We start from the raw sequence: 10276 nt of genomic DNA on the forward strand, positions 1-10276 counted from the left end.
CATTTCTTATATTATAAATTTAAATATGGAGTTCTACAAAATAAACATCAAATCAATCAAAAAGCCGTTTAATGTTCATATTAAATCATGGAAAAAATATGGCCAGCGATATTTCTTCTCAAAAAGCACCACATACGAGTAAAATGTAAAAAAGACATTTCGAAAACATTTCTGAAAAACCGTTATAAAATTGCATTTTTGGGACAACATATCCCCATTCTAGAACGTCCCGACGAGACCCTAGCGAAATATGGCAACCCTAACTATTTGATATGAGAAAATGCTTTATTTACACTGCAAGTAAGAATTAATGGTACTCTAAGGGAGCGAAATAGTCAAACAAAAGTTACTGTGAGCGTGACTACTAGCATATTGTGAAGTATTAAAATATTATCGCTAAGAAAAATAAGTAAAGTTTACCATAAACAAACCATTATTTCTACATGTAATATGTGAACACATATAAATCGTACCTAAATATGGGCAAAAATGCCTTACCTGTAGGCACAATAGTACACTTTTTTTTTAAAGCAATAAAGTTTTATGAAATACTATAAAAAATAAAAAATAAGTAGCATAAAAAATATATTAAAATTTTTAATCTTGAATTACTGAAAAAACGGGCATTCCATTTGACACGCCCCTAATACGTCACGATCTATATTTATTTGTTCCTGGCCATCGAAATTTGCTTAGAACGTTATCACAAATCTTGACGTCATAATCACCAAGGCCAAACACGTCGCGTTTTTCTATGAACGTATTTTTATTGAATTTCTCATACACATTTTTGTATGAACACATTTCTCCCCAATATCCTTATTGATTTTGAAATAAAATTAATTATTCTAAATTCATTTCATATATTTTTATCGGTATTCGTAGTATGTGAGATTTTCCTTTTATTAAAAGCCTTACAAGCATGTAAACTTCTTTTTTTTCAGAACATTATAAAAGCAAAAAAAAAACATTTATATCTATATTTATTCTGTCATTTACACTTATTTTCATAAATTTTGCCCGAAATTTTTATATAAATTTGTAGCAATTAAACTGAGTTAATTTTTTTTTTTCAAACATTTAGTCTTCGATGCCATGTCGCTCGGGGTATTGTTGATATGCGTGCTCAGTAGCCTACTCCTCTCCTTACGAATAGATCTGAAGACTCTCTTCTGAGCAACCTTGAAAATATTCAGCAATGATTTAAGAGCATATTTATAATGCAAATAATATTGTCTATAGGTATGTAGGTGTATATTTATATTAATTGTTAAATCAATGATATATGTAGGTAAGACTGATAATTTTACCTTTCATGCAAGAAAAAATATCTAGATGCGCTGCAATTTGAGTGTTAATGCAGTGTCCTATGCACCGTTGGGTGTGGATAGGGAAATGATGATGTACATGTGTTACCTCTATAGACGTTCAAAATAATAAAAAAAACACCGATAATTGAAATTAAAACACGATATTTATTATAAAGATTATGCAATATAATCAATACAGAATACTTTTCATTATTATTTAAAGAGCACATTATTAAAATATCTAACAAAGCTGTAAAATTATTAGGATTTGTACTTAGAACCGGAAAAGATTTTAATAATATAAACACATTTAAATATCTTTACACATCTCTTGTTAGAAGCCAACTAGATTATAATTCTCCAATATGGTCACCTTATCAAATCACTTTCTCAGATTCTATTGAGAGAATTCAGAATAAATTTCTTAGATATATTAATTTTAAGATGGGTTTTTCTTCTAATCAATTATAACAAAATTTCAGACTCTCTTAAATTAACTAAATTGCAAGAACGAAGAACATCGACCGATCTTATGACTTTATATAAAATAATAAAACCAATGTTTGATACCCCTGATCTACTGAAATTGATTTCATTCTATGTACCACCTAGATTAAGCAGAACATCTACAATATTTTATTGTCAAAATTCTCGAACGGTAGCTCAATATAACTCACCTATTGTTAGATTACAGAATACCGGGAATGAATATGCATCACATTTTGATATATTTAGTTTATCTCTGCCTAACTTAAAAAATAAAGTGACCAACATATTTTTATCAAAAAGAGCAAATCATCTTCAGAAGATTGGGTTGGAATAGTTATAATTTGATTGATTAATGTATTTTGTTATTGTATAATTTCTTTAAAATATGTATGTATTTCAAGTAATTAATAATGTGTACAGTACGAGTATATTAATATTTCATACTCGATTTTTTTTATTTTTAATATTTTTATTTCTAAGCACTCTTAATACCACGTATATGTAAATGGCAGAAATGCCGTATATAAATAAATAAATAAATAAATAAACAAATAACGATAGGAGTACTCTCCCGAAGCTGCATTTAATTAATGATAAACTTGACTAATTTTTATTTTACAGTCAACATCATAGTACTATACTGCTTACTAATTATTCTTTAAATTTATCAGTTGCCGGCATGTAACGGCTTGAAAATAAATACAGTAATAATTTAGATATATTTGACACCCTGCAGCTGATAATAAAATCCTGAGTCCTGAAAATTTATTAAAGAGTTTCATATTTACTTTTGGGTTTTTATTTCGTGAAGGCATTTGTATTTGTGCGTATACTTTTGATGTTGACCATGATGTTTAAGCCCTAAATAAACAAATAACTAATAAGATTATTGCCTTCGTTATTAATTGGGCATTAGTTTTTTATATGGTAACTTTTATCCGGTCTGAAATGTTTGTAATAATGGTCATAGTGTAACTTCCAATGTTTGTCAATTTTGTTGGACGCGGAGAACTTTTTCCACTCTTCCCAACTCTTGAAAGATTCATAAAACTTTTTCAATTCTTCTCCTTTTTCCACATCTACGATTTTGACATAACCTGAAATAAATTGGTGCAGTGAGATAATTGCAGTTTTTTTAAAAAGTAATGGTCAAAAACATAACTAAGTGAACCAGTGGTATTGGTCATAATGAGAAAGTTCAGTGCTATGGGAAATTGGATATAAAAAATATGTCTTACACGCTGTAAAATTTTTCGCAACTGGGTGATTGTTCTTCAAAGTTTCTCAAAAATGTATGAGATAATGAATCAAAATCATTGATATATACACGGTTTTTCAGGGCCAGACCGCGAAACTTCAGAGGAAAATTCCTCATAGTAACCTTTCAAAAAAATCCTAATAATATTTTTCTAAAAAGTTTTTTTTTTTTAATAATATTTTTTTATGATCTAAAAATGGATTAACCCTCTAATTTCTGGGACTAAAATCTTTTCCGCAAATCTCTACCCATCCCCGACACAAAAATGGCGATAAAAACGTATTTGACCAACGAAGCAATACGCACCAGACGCGGACAAGGGAAGCAGCTGGGTAGAAGAGGGGTTGAGGTTTGTGAAGGGGCTGCTTGTCCTAGAAATTAAGGATTTCCTACATTTTGAGGTAATATATAGATATATATTTTTTGTGATGACTTTTTGGAAAAAAAAAATTTGATTGGTTTTAAAGCTTACCATGAGAAGTTTTTTTTTTAAGTTTCGTGGTCTGGCCCTGAAAAACCGTGTATAAGTACTAGCTTTTACCCGTGGTTTCGCTCACGTGGTACCGAGGAGACATTATTTAAGTTATTCATTATTGTGTCGTTTGTCAAAAAGCGTTTTCGTTTATCAATAAGAATTTTCCTGTTGGAATGATATATTTTATCGGGATTGAAAGTACCTTGGTATTTCAAATTTTAATATGATAATTATCATTTAGTATATGGTGAAGTAGCATCTTCATTTCTTCACAAATCCAAAATTTAACGGCAAAACAAAAAGCAAACTACCTTACCATGGACAAAACAAGTCAATAATAGAAATTTTCAGTGTTCATTTAAAATTATTGTTTTAGACATCCTCCCACCTTACCTACTTATTTTCAAATAATGTTACTGATTATTACTATATTTCATTATTTTTCAGAGTACTTTTTTCAACTTTTGGGATAAAAAAATAGTAAAAATAAGTAGTTTATTTTACTTTCCATCTTTTCGGCTATTTATGTGTAAAAAATAGAATCGATCAGTCGTTTCGTTGAGACGTGAAGGACACCCAAACAAAACAAAAAACGGTGTTACGTCACCATAGATTTAAGGATTCGATAGTTGGAGGACCGGCAATTGATACAGGCTTCTTTTTTTCCAAAAAAATAAATCATTTCACCCGAAAAATTCTTATTACTGAACGACAAAACTAATTAATTAGCTTTTTTCCTAATACCATGCGAGCGAAGCCGCTGGTAAAATCTAAATTCAGCGGCTCTTAAAGAAGCATGCTCTTGTCTTATAAATTTGGCATCTTTACAAGACTCTTGATTTTGGGCAACCTTTTCAGTTCAAGCTTGTGGAAGAATCAAAGAAACACGGGTCTTAAAAAAAAGGCAGAATGTTATACAGTGTTTAAAGTAACCACTTGGACCAGCCGACGACAGATCATAAACCGTGTAATTTCCAACACTTCCATATTTCCTTCTTTCAAATATTCTCCATCTATGTTTATCTATTAATTAAACCTAACTTTGGAATTTCCCCTACTTTGAAATATGTAATAAAGTGGTTTAACTTGAATGGTGAATTTTAAGGAATAATAAAATAAATATTCATTTTTAATTAAAAATTAAATTGATTTACAAGTTTTACTAAAATTTTTAAGCTAAAATAAAATAAATAATAAGTTTCAAATTAAAATTCAATAAATATTCTATTTTAATTTGAAATTAAATAAATTATCAATTCGATGTTTAAAATAAGCTAATATTACTTTTTACTTAAAATAAATCTTAAATTTGATTTTATTAAATTGATATTAAATTTTAAGTCGAGTTGTGGTCCCGTGGCTAGTGTTGCGGACTCACGGGTCAGAGGCTCGAGACTCAAACCCCACTCTACCCCAACTTGATTTCCATTTTCTAATAGTGAGTAAATAACTCATGTTATAATTGTAAATAACAATTTGTTGAAAATGGCCACCAAAATTGAAATATTTGGGTAAATTAGAAGAACGCTGATATTCCTTTTTATAAAAAAAAAAATAATAATGAAAAACAGTATTTTATCTTTGGTTAAAATTCCATACGTATACAATAATCACTTTTTAAAGCGCCCTTTGGGTAAAATGACCCTATATAAGTCATCAGTAATAATAATAATTATTATTATTATATATATTATTGGAGTACATAAATAATAAATATTTAATATATGTAGCTTCAGAGAGGGTATTTTTGTATATAGTAATAATAATTAGCCTAACCACCTTTCTTCTACATAATATTTTGATTGATATTATGTTTAGTCTATAAGGATTTGATTGCCATAGTTTTTAATGTCTTAATTCTGTATCTCAGAGGCAGACGGATGCAAATCCAAACCGTCAAATGTTTAACAATGGCCTAAAGAATCTACTATCTCTAAGTGATTTATAATAATTCAGCACATTAATTTGTATTTTCAGTATCTTTATGCATTGGTTCTTTCTAATGAATAATTAAATTTTAATCAACGTGATTGGATTTGAAAAAAAATAATTAAGACTTACATTTCTTCAAAATCAATGCACATGATCATAAACTGGATACGATAATCGAAATGTCGTTTCATTAAATTCTGGATTTGCATCCGTCTGCCTCTTAGGTACAGAATTTAACAATGGGCATCATAAGACATAATATAAAAAATTAAAAGCACGAATCATGTACAATTATTGTTATGAAGTAAAATAAATCGTAAAAGTGTAGCAACGATTTAAATTTATAACTTTTATGAAAATATAAATGAATTCCTAAAAACAAATAAACAAATTCTAACGCAATAAAGCTTTTTTACCTGATGCTTCATGGGATGTATCAATTAAATTGTCTTCAGAACAAACATTACTATTAATTAGAAACATAATCACTAAAATTCCTAAACCAAATTTCAAATCCATTATGATAAAACTGAGAAAATTAATTGACAAGAAATTACAAACACGCGCACCTATCTATTTATACCGGAATTTATTGTCGTTCCATTTATCAGCTGTTATCGTAATAACATACGATAAGATAATAATCGATAACAATCGGTATAAAAACAAATATTTATTTATTTATTAAAATAATTCGAAGGTCATTTTTATTATTATTGTTTTTATTTATATATGGACACATATTTATTACAGCAATTTACATTCACAATTCAAGCAATATTATATAAGAAGATGCTTTTTTCTTTTGACATGTTACAATAGTGTTGTGGCAGTTTTTTTATTGTATTTTCCATACCGATTAATCAATTTTGAATATTTTTTGTCACATGGGATGATTAGACAAAAGTTTTTATATTAATGACTAAATAGTTTCATGCTTACTAAAAATAAAACCGTAAAATGAAATTATAAAATAGAGTTAAGCAGTTTATTTATATATTAATTTGGATAAACTAACTGTATTACAAAATAAAGCCTTTAGAATCATTTTGAAAAAAAACAGATATACGAGGGTAAAGTCGATGGTAAATGAAATGAAATTATTAACATATAAACAAAGAATATTTTACAATACAATGATATTTGTTCATAAAATTATAAACTCTAATAAAAAAACAGAATTTTGGAAAAAAATTGATCGGAACCAGCATGAACACGATCACATTACTAGAGAAAAGAACAAAATTAGACTTCCATTTAGGAAAAAGGCAAGGTCACAAAATTCAATTTTATTTAAAGCAATAAAAAAGTATTACGAAATGGAAAAAAATATTTATGAAGAAAAAAACATATCAAAATTTAAAATAATGGTCAAGACATATGTGAAAAACAATTTATAAATTAAATATATTTTCAATGTTATTATTAGAACACACATAACAATATGTATGATATGTGTGCCCTACTTTAAGATTTAAATAAATATTATCTATTATACATAAATCATGGTAAGATAAAATTATTCAGGGGAAAATTTAAGATATGCCTCTCACAATAATAATTATAAGATAACAAATATAATAACAGAAATAGATCAATGCGAATCAAATGAAAGTGATAATTGTTGTTTTATTTTTATAAACTCGGAAGTATTATGTTTTAACATACTAAATGAATCACATTATAATAATTGCGAGTGAAACAGTAATTTTTGTCGGTATTTTGTGGTTAACACGATGAAAACGTGACTTGTATAACCCGCGCTCACGCCGCTAGTTACCATAAATCATAATAATAAAAACATGCTTTACTAAAAATATAATTATTTTATTTTTTATGTTTGAAATATTAACTTTTTGGTCCAACATTTATTTATTTTTTATTTAATATAAGTATATAACCACCAAAGGTGGTTCCTAAGTATGTGCAAAGGTGCAGTGCACTGCCGAGTAAAAATTTGTGTAAATAAATTAGTAATTTTATTGATAATAAAAATATGTTATAGTTAGTAAAAAAAAAACAGAGATTCGTTGCAATATTATACTCGTAAACTTCATAATATTCAATACTAGCGCCAAAAGATCTAGCGAAATCGACTCTAGCGGACGATTTGCTCATCTTGTCTACGCATGCGCAATCGACCCAGTGCATATTCTGTTTTGCACAATCTTTTGACCTGAATTCGTAAGAAATATATCATATCTCCTAAAATCGTCATTTGAGCGACACAGACAATGCTTCATACCGATGAATTGTGCGTTAGAGGGAGAAGATAATTTACATATTCCGGGCATTGCCAACGCATGCGCAGATTTGAAGTTCGTTTGTAATGTCACTTTGAATATGCGTAATGACATGATATTAGAAAGAATTTAGTTAACTATAACGTGCGTATTATGTTGGGCGCATTTAGCGTTTCTGGTTCCGATGCGTGGACTGTCATACTATTGCTCGTTTATCACGTCAGACCTATTATAATATTATTGAACTTAATAATATACAAGTTAACAAAATTTAAAGAAATGCACTGCCAATGTTTTTGGTCAGGAGCCGCCAGTGATAACCACTTACTGTCGTTTTTTAGTCTACCAATTTTGAGACATACCCGTCTCCTGTCAGGACACTCACTACACCAACATGCAAATATCAAAATATACCTCCACCTTCACCATCACATATATAGTATTTCCAAGAATACATAAATCACATGCAGATTTATTGAGATGCAAACACCACCATGTCGAAACCTGTAATTTACATTTACAATCAAACTTACATTTGAGAATCACTTCGATGACATACTGACCCGTGCACATAGAAACCTTGGTTTTGTACTTCGTACATGTCATGTATTTAAAGATATCGCGTGTATAAAAATGGTCTACTTTGCTCATGTTCGCAGTTTGCTCGAGTATGCCTCTTCTGTTTGGTCTCCACAATATGTCACACATAAAGAAAAGTTCGAGAAAATTCAATGGACATTTCTTGGACATCTTAACTGGAGATGCAGGTATACTGATCTCAATTATGTCTTCCTGCAAAAAACACCACTTGCTTACTTTAGAAGATCGCCGTCTACTGTTGGACATGGGGGAGCTTCATGACATACTTAGTGGACGCCTTGATAGTCCGGCTCTTTTGTCGGAGTTATCATTAAATGTCCCCGGCTACCATACCCGTCACACGTCGAGCTCTCTATTTCATCTGCCAGCAGTTCGTACGAACTATGCCCAGAACTCTCCACTTATACGTTTTGTTAGTGAATATAATTTGAACTTTCCCCTTATTGATCCATTTGATTGTAAAAAAATAACATTTAAAATGCGCGTCTTAAAACATACTTTTTTGTCTTATACTTAGTTTCAATAATAAAGTCCTATTTTATCTTATCTTATTTTATTTTATTTTATTTTATTATATTTTATCTCTAATTCTTAATATTTTAAATATATTTGTATTTTCGACACTTGACACTTGTGCAATATTTACACACATGTCCACTTTCATTCCAATATAACACCCACTCACCCACCCTCTCACTCACTTACACTCACACAAACACACTAGTATGTATTGTACGTGTATTTTATTTATTTCTGTGGATTTCTGTCATTGGTTTTATTCTCTGTATATTTTATTTGTTGTATTTTTGTTACATATATTACTGTTGATATCCCCAATAAATAAAATTTACCGGTGTAAATATGGAGAATATTCCTAAACTGTAAGTAAAATAATTTAGTTTTATTTTTTTGTTCACAATTTATCATTCTATTTATTTGTTTTGAATCAAATTGAGAAAGCTATTAACCTAAACAATTGTTGAAGGCGTTTGGCGTTTTGCAACGCGACTGCGATAACTTCAGCGTGTTCATAATTGTTTGTTGTGATCGCCTTAATACTTAGCACGTTTTTTAGCACGTCGATAGTCATTTGTGATTGAGCCCCTGGTGGACTTCGAATAATCTTTCTCTGTGTGCTACTACATCGGCACATAATACAAATATCAAAAAAGTTTATTATTAATTTTAAACCTCGTGCTTGTTGAATTTATTATTTGAAATAATACTTTAAAAAAACAATTTATTGTTTCATACGCAAAACAAATTATTTTCTCATGAATTAATGCATGTTTGAAATAATTGATGGAGTTTATGTATAATTGGTTTGTGTTAAATACACTTTATTATCGAACAAAATTTAATATTTTTTTCACCCAAATATTAACTTGAGATGCAATTTTAACCGGACTTACGAAGGCTGGAACAAGTGAAAATACGTAGTTCTGTAAAATTCCTTGGTTATTCCAATTTTCATTTCCGTGTTCCAAAACCCAATTCAAACACCGAAAATACCTCCACGGCTTCCTCGTTTTGGTCTTTGTCTTCGTTTTCAATAATAATACTTTCTTGGGGGGCAATGCCATCATAATGAATATTTGGATCCTCTTCATTATCTGAAAAAATACACGATCTTTTGAATTATATAGGTATTTTCGGAATTTAAAATATCATGATTACGAAATGAATGTAACCTTCAATTATTTTTGAATTGAATTGATTAGCGGTTTTATTGTTGTATGAAAAAAAGACAGGGACTGCCTTTATTTCGTGAATTTTATTTTACAAAATTATTGGAAAAAAATACCGAAAATCTTTTTAAAAAGTTCTCATTTTGATACTTCTTCCCAATAGTAACCTTAAAACTGTATTTGTACAATAAAAATATTCAAAGTTGATCTGCCAGCAAATTTTTTCTTAAGGTTACTCTTGCGAATGTTACTTAGTGGGAAGAAGTATTAAACTTAGTACT

The 10276-nt window shown here is 29.1% G+C and overlaps 1 long non-coding RNA gene across 1 annotated transcript; it reads right to left on the bottom strand.

Annotated features, from left to right (window-relative positions):
• Positions 1-2594: 2594 nt before the first annotated feature.
• Positions 2595-6036, bottom strand: LOC148277821 (uncharacterized). The gene is made up of 2 exons (XR_015823357.1): positions 5881-6036; positions 2595-2896 (listed from the first exon to the last, which is right to left on the bottom strand). It is a non-coding gene; the product is annotated as an uncharacterized LOC148277821 (long non-coding RNA).
• Positions 6037-10276: the final 4240 nt, after the last annotated feature.

The sequence above is a fragment of the Micrasema longulum genome, unplaced genomic scaffold (assembly GCF_059751315.1).
Source record: "Micrasema longulum isolate JH-2025_06_02 unplaced genomic scaffold, ASM5975131v1 h1tg000973l, whole genome shotgun sequence".
NCBI lineage: Eukaryota > Metazoa > Arthropoda > Insecta > Trichoptera > Brachycentridae > Micrasema > Micrasema longulum.